This window comes from Triticum dicoccoides, chromosome 6B (assembly GCF_002162155.2).
Source record: "Triticum dicoccoides isolate Atlit2015 ecotype Zavitan chromosome 6B, WEW_v2.0, whole genome shotgun sequence".
NCBI lineage: Eukaryota > Viridiplantae > Streptophyta > Magnoliopsida > Poales > Poaceae > Triticum > Triticum dicoccoides.
The window spans coordinates 218,180,877-218,194,260 of NC_041391.1; the positions used below are offsets into that span (position 1 = coordinate 218,180,877).

At 41.6% G+C, this 13,384-nt stretch overlaps 1 long non-coding RNA gene across 1 annotated transcript; it reads left to right on the plus strand.

Moving 5' to 3' along the window:
• The first annotated feature begins 7,965 nt into the window (after window positions 1-7,965).
• On the plus strand, window positions 7,966-13,150 carry LOC119322089. The gene is made up of 4 exons (XR_005155404.1): window positions 7,966-8,216; window positions 8,299-8,417; window positions 8,525-8,584; window positions 13,063-13,150. It is a non-coding gene; the product is annotated as an uncharacterized LOC119322089 (long non-coding RNA).
• The last annotated feature ends 234 nt before the right edge of the window (window positions 13,151-13,384 follow it).

Here is a 13,384-nt window from a genome sequence, read left to right on the forward strand (position 1 = left end):
AGGAGCAGCTCATAGCACTGTATCATATAGTAGCAGCAGAAGCAGCTCATAGCAATTCTTCGTATAGTGGATCAAAATGAAAATTTGGCAAAAAATAAGAGGAGATCCTCACCTTGTTGGATGAGCTCATCCTTCAACAGCACCTCAATGCCATGGCTTGGGAGGATGGGAGGGGGAATAAGGTGCCTTCTACCGTAGTGTGGCATCAGCCGTAGTTGTGCAGCACCCGTCGGAGTAGTGCATTGGACGAACCACAGTGGAGCAGCTGCTGGAGACCATGAGAATGACGGGCGGCGCCAGAGGGAGGAGCAGCCAGGGAGATTTGCCCCTACCCGCCGGCCATGTAGCCTAGCTGGACATAGCATCGTCGAGGACCAGGCCAGATGGGACCAGTGGCGACGGCTCGCTGGAGGAACCCTAGTGATGCAGGCAGGGGATCGAGGTAGAGGGAAGGGGGAGAGGAGATGCAAGCGAGTAGGCAATGAATGCTTGCGTATTTGTTTTTACTTGCTGGACAGGTGTGACACGGGCGTCAGCAGATGCATTTTGAGTGTAATATGGGCAGACAACAGAGTCATTTCACTATTCCCCTCCCCTTCAATTTTTAGTGAGGTTCTACCCGAAACACCCCCCTCCAAAGCGAAATTAGTTAAGCCCAAGCCCAAAACTCAAAAATGACTTCTTTACATCTTTTATGGCTTATTTTGACAATATGCCCTGAAAAGGCGGAATCGAACTAGCCCTTAACCTGCAATTCAATTGTGCGTGCAATGATGAATCACTCCGGCCTATTATCTGTACATTTAGGCATCATCATACATGGCATAACCTAATACATGTGCATTCTATTGTAGAATCTGGAATATGCAATGTTTATGTTAGTTCATACGTTGCACATGATGTTTAAATGCCCCTTAAATCTGGTCAGTCAAGTGATGGTCTTTAAGCCTCCTTTTTTGCTTCTTTTCTTGATATGTAAGATTTGCTCACACATCTATTCAATTACTTGTTTGCATCAGCCAGCCATACTAGGACTGTTTTCTTTGATTACTTGCTGTTCTTGACCTAACACTCTAACAGCGCTTGTCAACGATTTAAACACTAAGGGCTGCTGTAGTGGGGCCTTGTCTAACTCATAGGTGACATAAAGGTTTGGCTATACACTACAGTAGGCTCTCCAAGAGTACCTGGAGATCCAGTTCGAAGGTATGCCTAGTTTTTACATAGTGCAGACATAGTAAATGCTCATTTCATTGTGTGCAAGTGCAAGAGATGCGGCATGTTACATTATGTGGTGTTGTTTTGTTATAATCTCATCCTTTTGTGTTCACAAACTGGAAAGTATGCATATTTACCTTCCAAGGAGACGAGTAACTAGTTTGTGTCACCTTGCAGAGGGGGTGCAATGAAGATAAGATTGAGGATTTCCAAGTACAATATGTTAGGAAGGAGCCTTGCAAGAGAAGTAGGAGCTGCGCTGAGCCTCTTCAACCTGCTAAGGTAAGTCACTGTATGCAACTCAACAGTTCAATTCCTTGTTTGTTTCAGGCATAGTTAATTTGCTCTTTTTAATTGCTTTTTTTGTCCTCAGTTAATGAGATGCCCACATAATCATGCCTAATGTTCAGTACTTGTATAACTATTAGTTGACATAATTAAAGTCCTTACCATTTAATTACTCTGCCAAAGTGTGCCTGAAGCTTTGAAGTCTATTAACCGACTATTATTGCATGAGGCTCACAATCTAGTTTATACTACGCTAATGATTGCATAGTTTTGCCTGCTGTAGTATGTTTGTATGAAACCCTCTACTGTTCATTATGCTCCCTAAGACTTTAATTGAGATACAGAATGGCCAACTGTTTTCTTATACGCAAAGTGTTGTCTAAATTTGTAACTTGTCTGTGTTTTCGATTGGGCCCCAACATCATGCTCCTCTGGTGAACTAAGAGGGATTTCTGTATGCAGGCTGCACAGAATATCTTTCTTATAATTTTTAAAATATCACCTACTTATGCTTCATGACGTGTAACATTATTGTTAGTCCTGTTTTGCCATGTAGTACAAAATAGTGTCTTGCTCGCTTCACTGTTGTAACTATATTTTTGCCCTAGTCATGTGTACTTATAGAAACATTTCAGGATGAAGTGACATCAACACAAAGATCTGCGAGCAGTGCGGCATGGCCGTTACCAAATGATTATGGTTTGGAATTGGAATGTGCTGATGTTCTTGAGCATCAACTTGACGTGGCAAGACAACGTGTACATGATTGTCAACATTTAATCAACAAGTTGAGACTAGACATGCAGGTATTAGATGCAGGAGTCAAAAAATGAAACAAGACACTGAGGTAACCATGAAGGAATTGGAGATTTTGCAGACTAAAATTTGTGCTACCTGAATCCGGCCAATCGATTATAGTTCAAATGGAGTTAAGTTGATGTGCGTCCATGATGTATGAGCTGTATTTGCCCAGTGTATGTAATTTGCTGTTTGTGTATGCTTTATTAACACCTGTGCCTAACCATAATGCCCAGTGGGTATAATCGGCTGTAATTTCTTTATTGTATAGTGTAGGATTATTCTACCCTTCTATGCCTTGATCTCTTTGTTGTATAGTGTATGCTTTTTAGAGGTGATAGTATTGAGTAGGATAATTCTTTGAATATGCTATATCGTTCAAACGGGGGCCAACTCGCCCGACCATGGCCCTTCACGGGCCGTACGATCCATGGGTCATGTACGGGCCGTCGGATCCATGGGCCTTCAATGGGCCGTCGGACACATGGGCCTTCAATGGGCCGTCGGACCCATGGGCCTTCAATGGGCTGTAGGATCCATGGGCCTTCTACGTCTTGTAGGATCCATGGGCCTTTTACGTCTCATAGGATCCATGGGCCTTGTATGGGCCGACTCATTTATGGGTATTGTACGGGCCTTTAATGGGCCATAGACGGGCCTTTAATGGAAATCATACGTTATATGGGCTGACCATAATGGGCCGTTAATAGGCCGTATTTGTTGATGCTATGAAAATGACCCAACAGATTAACGGTCCACAAACAGGCCGACTATAACGACGGGCTGAATTTGGCCCACAAGTAGAAAATGGCAGTAATGGGCCGTAAGTAATCGAATGCTGCAAATGAGCCCAAGAATAAATGGGCCCTCAGAAGGCCGAAAGATAACTTGGGCCAGAAACGGCCCAATGGAATAACAGACCGTTAATGGGTATAAAGTGATACACTATTCATTACGGGTCAGTTTCACCATGGGCCGTTTATGGGTGTAAAGTGATACACTGTTCATTACGGGCCAGTTTCACCATGGGTCGTTAATGGGCCAATATTTACAAAGGGCCTCATATGGGCCGAAAGACGTCATGGGCCATACACGGGCTAGAAGTGAAAACGGACTGGAATCATATTGGATGGCCCAGATGACGCTACTGGGCCTAATTCACGAACAGGTCGTTATGGGCCTTGGGTTAGCGGGCTGTAAATGGGCTATACGCGAACAGGCCGTTAACAGGCTTTCCATGGACCAGCCCCCCACCTTTTGACCAAGGCAAATGGGTCGGCCTTTTCACAGGAATGGGCCACTGTTGGGCTGTGGCACGTGTCGACGTATCATAGGCGCCTTCTGTCCAATGAGTGGATGACATCTGTCCCAATGATGAGCCGACACGTGTTTCCTCCAGCCAATGATGATTTTACACGTGGAAAATCCCCATTGGTTGGGGCTATTAATGGGTTATCGGATCCAAAACCCGACCTGATAGCTTAACGGTGTTCCGTTACGGTGGATGCCACATGTCGGTCACCCTTGACGAAAGCACTTCTGTGACGCGCGATTTATCTTCATGGAAGTGGACACTTCCGTGATGATAATTTTGGTAATGTCATGGAACACTTCTATGACAGCACATGTATGACTATCTTGATTCTGTCATAAATTTGTCATGGATGTACATGCATGACCAAAAACGTGACCTACTGTGACAAACAAGTATCATCACGGAAGTGTATTTTTTTGTAGTGATATTTGAATGGCCATATATGCTTAGATATTTCCCCACCACATGATGCTTGCCAACTAAATAGTAGGTTGGAATGAGAAGGGTAACTACTGACTCTTGCATAAAAGTAAAAGATAGGCCCTTCACATAGGGAAGCAGGGATTTGCAGAGGTGCCAGAGCTCGAAGCTTTTAAAACAGAGGTGAAATAATTTTGAGAGGTATGCTTTCATTGTCAACATTACAACTAAAAGTTCCCAATATCTTCCATACTGGATACAATATAGGTGGTTCCCAAATAGAATGGTAAAGTTTCTACTCCCCCACCACCAACAAGCACATTCCACGGCTGGTCCGAAACAACGGGTACCGTCCAACTATCAACAATCCTGGGGGAGTTTTTTTTAATTATTTGCGATTTTGTTTTTGATATTTTGATCATAGGACTGGTCATCCCAATTACCAGTCATTTTCTCATGAATGATGAGCAAAGTCCACTCATCGTGAGAATATCCCACCTAGCATGGAAGATACTGGCAACCCCTAGTCGCTACATGAGTGATTTGGGCATACAAAACAGATTATTATTTGATGGTTTAGAGTTTGGAACATGCCAATTTACTTGGAACAGCAGGTAAATACTGCATATAGGTAGATATGGTGGACACTCATGGAAGAAACTTGGTTAGGATTTTGGATACACAAGCAGTATTCCCGCTTAGTACACAGATTTTGGCCAGCAAAGGATTCTAAATAGCAAGCACCGCATGTTGGAGGATCCATAACAATATAACTTCTATACAAATATACCCAAGCATAACTCATTATGTTATCTGCCTTGTCCAACTTCAACTAATTTTCTCAGGTTTGAAAATAGTTAATGGGGCTCACAATTATAGAAGATGTCCAAGATAGTATATTTATATATGAAATCTCTCTTCCTTCAATATTCTTTCATGAATTGTTCAAGTGACCAGTACTATGTTTGCTAACTTCCAATAAATTTACCACCTCTAATTCTTATATGTGAAGTCATTACTCCCCATGGTTAAACATATAAAGCATATATAATTTTCAGCTTTATGATATTCAATTTATTCAACGATTACTCATAGGATATAAGTGAAGCATGTGAGTAATTGACAAACTACTCCAAACAATATAAGTGAAGATCAATGAGTAGTCGAATAATTATGTAACTATGTGAAGACTCTCTCTCATAAAGAAAATTTAGATATTAAGTACTTTATTCAAACAGCAAACAAAAGAAAATAAAATGACTTTGCAAGGATAACACATATCATGTGAAGAAGCAAAAACTCGGGCTCAACCAAAACTGACCGATAGTTGTTGAAGAAGAAAGGTGGGATGCCAATATGGGCATCCCCAAGCTTAGATGCTTGAGACTTCTTGAAATATTAACTAGGGATGCCTTGGGCATCGCCAATCTTGAGCTTTTGCATCTCCTTAATTCCCTCTTATCATGGTTTTCCAGAATCTTAAAAACTTCATACACACAAAACTCAACAAGAACTCATGAGATAAGTTAGTATAAATCAATGCAACAAACTTATCATTCTCTACTGTAGAAAATCACTAATATTATTATTTGATATTGCCTACTAAATTCCTCTGCATATTTAACACTCATATCCTCAAATAGAATCATTAAACAAGCAAACATAAGCAGACAATGCAAACATAACAACAATCTGTCTAAATAGGATAGTCTGTAAAGAATGCAAGAGGAATCATACTTCCCTAACTCCAAAAATTCCGAGAACTTACCATACTGTAGAAAATTTGTTGTTACTCATTGTGTCAAAATTTCAAGATTTTATCATGTTTTGACTATTCACCAATATTCAAAACATAACATCAAACTTTTTGTTTTCGGAACAACAACCTATAGACTTGTAAACTAAGCATGGTAAAGGCTACACTTGAATTTTTTATTAAAGTAAAAGATATAAAACATGTCTCTGAATAAAAGAAAGAAAATCTAAAGAAAAGAAGATGATGCTCCAAGCAAAACACATATCATGTGGTGAATAAAAATATAGCTCCAAGTAAAGTTACAGATGAACGAAGACGAAAGTGGGGATGCCATCTGGGGCATCCCCAAGCTTAGGTTCTTGGTTGTTGGATATTACCTTGGGGTGCCTTGGTCATCCCCAAGCTTAGGCTCTTGCCACCCCTTATTCCATGGTCCATAAAATCTTTACCCAAAACTTGTAAACTTCACAACACAAAACTCAACAGAAAACTCGTAAGCTCCGTTAGTATAAGAAAATAAATCACCACTTAGGCACTGTTGTGAACTCATTCTAAATTCATATTGGTGTTATGCATACTGTATTCCAACTTTTCCATGGTTCATACCCTCCGATGCTACTCATAGATTCATCAAAATAAGCAAACAACACATGAAAAACAGAATCTGTCAAAAACAGGACAATCTGTAGCAATCTGTAAACTTCGTATACTTTTGTAACTCAAAAAATTCTGATAAATTAGGAAAATCTAGAAAATTTCTATATCAATCATGTGTAAAAAATTCAGATCAAAATCACGTTCCAGTGAATTTTCAAATTTCCTGGACTGAGCGCAAAAGTTTCCGTTTTTGCACAGAATCAAATCAACTATCATCCACACTATCCCAAAGGCTTTACTTGGCATTTTATTGAAAAAAATCTATAAAACATGATTATACAGTAGCTTAATCATGTGGACACACAAAAATAGTAGGGGTAAATGTTGGGTTGTCTCCCAACAAGCGCTTTTCTTTAATGCCTTTTTAGCTAGGCATGATGATGTCAATGATGCTCACATAAAAGATAAGAATTGAAACATAAAGAGAGCATCATGAAGCATATGACTAACACATTTATGTCTAACCCACTTCCTATGCATAGGGATTTCGTGAGCAAACAATTTATAGGAACAAAAAGCATATATTACTCCCTCATAGTAATTTTTAGTAGCATCATGAATGAATTCAACAATATAACTATCACATAAACCATTCTTTTCATGATACATAAGCATAGAATTTTTATTGCTCTCCACATAAGTGAATTTCTTATCATGAATAGTAGTGGGAGCAAACTCAACAAAATAACTATCATGCGAGGCATAATCCAATTGAAAATTAAAATCAAGATGAAAAGTTTCATGGTTATCATTATTCCTTATAACATACATGTCATCACAATAATCATCATAAATAGGAGCCATGCTTTCATCATAATAAATATTCTCATCAAAACTTGGGGGACTAAATATATCATCTTCATCAAACATAGCATCCCCAAGCTTGTGGCTTTGCATATCATTAGCATCATGGATATTCAAGGAATTCATACTAACAACATTGCAATCATACTCATCATTCAAAGATTTTATGCCAAATAATTTATTGCATTCTTCTTCTAACACTTTGGCACAATTATCGGAATCCTTATTTTCATGAAAGACATTAAAAAGATGAAGCATATGAGGCAACCTCAATAACATTTTTTGTAGTTTTTCTTTTACTCCCTCCGTCCCGAAAAACATGTCGCGCCGGCATTTTTACAACAAAACCCTCTCGTTTTTCCTGACCAAACCCGCGCTCCTCGTTCTCCTCCTCCGACAGAAGCAGCAGTTGCGCTTCTCTCCTCCGCCACTGCTTCGCTGCTCCCCGCCGCCGCAGCTCAACTTCTCCCCTGCTCTCCCGCCGCCGCAGCTCCCCTGCTTCCCCGCTCTCCCGCCGCAGCCGCCTCCTGCTCCGCCGCCGCAGCTACCGCTCGCCTGCCTCCCCAAGCTCTCCCTTTCTCAAAAAAAATCCTTGATTTGGATTCCATGTTAGTCCAACCCACAGCTCTGCTTCGGCTACGTCGGAACCGCCATCGGAGAGCCCGCAGGCGCCGGATCCGGACCACCAACAACAACCTAAAGGCCGACGAGCAGCCGGGTGTCGTCCTCGCCGTCGACGACGACAGTGCCGCCGACGCCGCGAAGCGAGGGCGAGATCCTCTAGTCGGCCAACGTCAAGAGCTTGCGGGCCTCCTCGCCGCCCCTGCCTCGTCGCGGGCTCGCCACACCGCAGCTCTTCTTGTCCATTTCTATCTGGCTTGGCTGGTTGCGGCGCGGGAGAAGGCCGAGGCCGCGCTCGCCGCAGGGGACGCCGTGCGGGCGGAGGCCCTCTTCACCGAGGTCCGTTCGTGCTTGCTCTGGTTCGTCTCTCCCCAAAACGCCATGGACAAAACTGCAGCTCTCTGACTTGTTTGTGCTGCAGAGCATCGCCATGGACTGCATCTTGTACTGACAGAGAATGTGTTTGGCCGCCAAGTACTCCATCTTGTACTGACAGAGAATGTGTTGTAAAGGTGGGCTGCATCTGGCCTACGGAGGCAGGTCTGCTCCTCCTTGCTGAATTTGCCTAGAGAACTAGCTAGCCTTTGAGTTCTGATAGTGTAAATGGGTTTACTCTGATGAGTGATGGTTTGGTCGCAATTGTGCAGGTGTAAGGCGCCCTCACAGATGCCGAGGAAGCGATAAGGATAGCTCTCAAATTTCCTCAGGTAAATTGAACTCTCTGTCTTGTTCATGATATTAAATCCTTAGCTAGCTGTGGCGTATTGTTACGAATTGGATGGTTTAGTGTCGCCATTTTCTGTCACAAACCTATGCAAATAAGCTTTGCGTTAACTGAAGAAAGCCAGGATGGGTACCTAGTGCAGTGAAGTGAACTGAAAAAAACCATTCGGTATGCTTGACCATGAGCGATGAGTCCATGACTGGTTAGGGGTTCAAGGTTGCAGCTCGTTGTAGAGACAGACATCAACTGATCTCTGTAGAGACAGACACCAGTTGTTGTTAGATTTTCAAGATGGATTGCATCATCAGTTGTAGAGACAGACATCAACTTCTAGACCTGTAGAGACAGACATTGCAGCTCGTATATGCCACACTAAACTTCTAGATATATGCTTGACCAAAAGGACTCACTAGTATATGCCACACTAAACTCCAACAGTATACTCCATGTGTACAGTGTACTACAGGTTTAGCATACAAAAACAAAACTGCATTCTACAGACTTCAGTAGGTTTCTTTCTACCTAGCTTAATTAACCTTTCAGTTAGTATACAGCTGATCAATTTGCTCCTCTTCACTATACCCACCAGGTAATTAATCAGTAGACTACAGTTGCTAAGAAATTAAACTACCCAAGGTTGTATATGTTTAGATCATGAAGGGGAGATGTATAAGGCTGTACTTATATACTGATAGCTAATTAAAAAGCTGGGAAATATATACTGATAGCTAATTAGCCACTGTCCTTTTATTTGTTCCATGCTAAATGGACCTCTTATTTCAAAACTTTAGAACATGTTGAGTCTTCAGTTAACTCCATACAAGGGACTCTTGCTTTTTTTACTAAAGCTAGATTGCAATTGCAGTAGAAGATAATCTCATACCATATCATCTACTGATGATATGGGATTAGCAAAGGCCTTGCTTGCCTCATTAGTTGTTGTAGTTGTGAAGCAAAAAATTCAGTCCACTAACCCAAATTAATTCAAATAACTAGAATTAATCCAAATCAATTCAAATAAATCCAAATAACCCAGATAATTCAATTAATCCAAATAACCGAGATAATTCCAATAAATTCCAACAAGGAGTTGATATACAAGGATTAGACAAGGCATACACAAGGGCATGACATAAGGGCATCTTTGTCCCCTCTTGACACAAGATTACACAAGACATATACAAGGAGCACCTGACTACATGACATAAGGGCCTCTTTGCCCCCTCTTGACTACATTCTTTCTCTGGCCACTTCTTCCCTTCCCTTCCCTTTACTTTTCTTTCTTTTCCCTTCTTTAGCCAATTCTTTCCTTTCATTTTCTTTTCCTATTGCAATTTCCATTTCTTCTATAATGGCCCTAGTATCAACAACTACCCGACTGTCGCAATATACACTGATGATTTCCCTGCCAGCATTCTGAATGCGATCCTTGTGCAAGTGGTGCAACTTATATTGATTTCCTCCTTTGTCTTTCATAACTTCAAACATAACTGCTTCTAATGTGATAAAGCTTCCGTGCAACTTGTCGGGATCGTAGTTCTCGAATTCCTCCTCCACACCCTGTACCAATTCCTGGATGTTTGTAGGTGACCTGCAGTCGGTTAGAGACTGGAGAGAGGTATGGAAGCAGAGGTCCAAACAATTTAACTCAGGGCTATTTGGGGGCTGTTGTAGCAATCGGATGTCAAGATCAGTTTGTTCCACAGCTTCTCGAAAAGCTACATCATTGGGAAGGACATGGGGCTTTGCATTATCCTGTTGGATGAATATTGTTTCTCCCTCATCATCGTCAGGCCACTTATCCTGAATTGCCGGGATAACCTTATTGATTAGATAATCTTTGCACACAGGCCTAGTTACTTTCACCGATGTCAACACTTTTGTTCCCTTTGTTCTGTTATGACTTGTCCGCTTCGCCTCAGTCTCTTCAACGAATGCCCAAATGCCAATCTTCCCATCGAATGTTAGCTCCCCCTCATTGTTATATCGAGGCCTGGCAACAGCTGTTAGGAACATCACCTTCCCAGTGATGTGAGTGTTTGACACGGTGCGCTTCGGCTCAGGTTCTCCTGGAAGTACATAGTAACTATTCTTCACTCTCGTCATATCAAACCACTTCTCATCGATGTGAACCATATTCTTCATTGGTTTAAACATAGCCCGAGAAGTTGAAATTGAATTGTCATCGAACATGGACATACAAAATTTCAATCTCGCAAGCTTGTTCTCTAGCTTGAGGTGAGGCTTCACGGTGCTTGTGATGCGGTTGAGCTCATTCAACTGGAACCTCTTATGTAGGGTCGATCAGGCCACACCTAGAGACCGTGCCAGAGATCGAATTGTCCTTCTTTTATTTAGTGGGATTGTTGAGGTCCTCTCTAGATCCAGCTCCTTTCTCTTTCAGCCAGATCTTCCTGGCTTCTTGCTTGAGACATCTACTTCTTTGCCATCGGCAATTTGCTTTTTTGCCTTTTCCCAGATTCTTTCAACAGATCGTACACTTATGTCCAACGGGTTTGAGACTAGCAGCTTGTCGTCTGGTTGAACAGACCCATCTCTGAGCTCGATTACCAGCAAAGCGAAGTAAACACCATGCCTCTCCTTATCTGACAATTCTCTTCTCTTCTCTTGAAGTATCCAATTTATAACTTCATCTTCTTCCTCTTGAGCTTCGTCCTCTTTCCCTTCATCTTCTGGAGGCATCCAATTCATAGCTTCATCGTCTTCCTCTTGAGGCATCAAGTTCAAATCCATAGTTCCATTCTCTGCCACTTGAGGTTCCTCCTGTTCAGGGATCCAATTCAAATTAATACCTTCATCATCTTCCTCTTGAGGCATCAAGTTCAAATCCATAGTTTCATGTTCTTCCTTTTGAGGCATCAAGTTCAAATCCATAGTTATGTTTCCTGCCATCAATGACAAAAGATGAGCACACCATGGTACCATAACAAGAATATACACACACAAAATGAGTATGCAAGTCAAACAAGAAATGCATTTGCACTAGTCAAACAAGAATACACACACAAAGTTATTACTGGAGCCACCATACAAACCATACACATGTCCAGATTAAATAAAAAGTATCATGTTCAAGCCAAATTTTGAAGATTGCAAATGACCATGACCATGTCAGCAGCAATTTTGAAAGCAAAATTCAGTAAACAAAATTATGTCAGTCCTGTCATTTAAATTCCAATAATTTTAATAAATCAAATAATTTTGAGTTGAATATACAATGCATCTAATGTATTGTATGTGTGTGTGCTGTCTAGATGCCAGCCAAAATGACAAGATGTTAAAAAGTCCTCATGACATTAACAAAATATAGGTAGCATTCAGCAAAAATATTCACTCGTTTTAAAACTGTTCATGGTTTTGAAATGTTCCTAATACGTAAACAATTCTTGGCCGTGCCTCTGGAGGATCTGAATTTTAACTGAGCCTGGCATACAGCTTGTGATACAGCAGTCTGAGATAATTTTGTGTCCACTATGTTTGTAAGTTAATGAGCTTTATCTTTTGCTCACTGCCTGATGCTTCTTTTTTCCTGCATTTCGATAGCTCAAAAATCTCTCTGCAATGGAGGTGAATATTGCCACGGTAGCCAAACAAGAAATGCTGCCATGGCAGCCAAACACTTTGCTCTAACCATAACCATAAGCCATTTTTTGTAGCATTGCCACATGATTAGCAGTACACAAACTTTCATTAATAAAATTTCAAAAACCTAACAATGGAGTTTGTGACCTGCATTAGATTATTAGACATCTTTCATGTGTCATGTTTTGGACAGTTCTATTAGAGTTTTGCTTCGGTTCACGCTATTCAACTTACATTCCTTTTTTTAAAGAAAAGCTTACATTCCTTGATATAGCTTGATAAGCCAGCTTCATAAAATAGATCTGACATTCAGACATGTCGAGGAAAATTCTACTAGCACTTGATGAAATGGCATAGTAAATGGCAGTTAAGCATGTACTCCAAATATTCAGGACAGATCATTCATTCAGATTTAACAAGAAGCTAGTTAGAGTACTCCAAAATGTATGTGAAATATGTAGCCATTCTGCACTTGCACAAGTAGCCAGTCTGCACTTGCAAATAATAGGCTTACTCTGCTCTAACAAGTAAGCAGATAACTCCTTGGAGAAGTCAGCAAGAAGATTTCAGGTTCTGAAACTGAAATAGAGCACTACACAAGTAGCCAGTCTGCACTTGCAAATTCACAATTTCATTTGGATCGAGCGGCCGATTCCCACATGGTGAACCAGCTGATGTAGCACTTGCAAACCCACAATAAAAATGATGTCTAGCGGCTGATCCACACAAGCATAATTCAGTAGCACCCACATTGACTTATAACCTGAAATCTTCAAGCTACTTTCATTTTGTTCTTTGTTCTTCAGTTAACATTGGAGAGTACAGTATTCAGTTAACAATGTTCTTTGTGACAAACAGGAACGGAGGAGCACAAGGAGCAGAGGAGCAACTCCTTACAATACCTTCTTCTTCTTGACGAACAGGAGCTGTGGCGGCAGCTGGGCAGACGAGCAGTAGCAGTATGGGAAGAGGAGCTCCACCGGCGGGGGAGAAGCATCAGCAGTATGGGCAGAGGAGCTCCACCGGCGGGCGCGTGGGCAGGGAAGAAGGAGCAACACGGGCTCGTGCGGGAGATTGAGGAGGACGAGCTGGAGATCAAGGAGGAAGCGCGCGAACTCCTGGTCCACCGGATCGTGGTGGCAGTTTCCGGCGAAGCCCGTAGGGGATCGCGGCCAGGAGG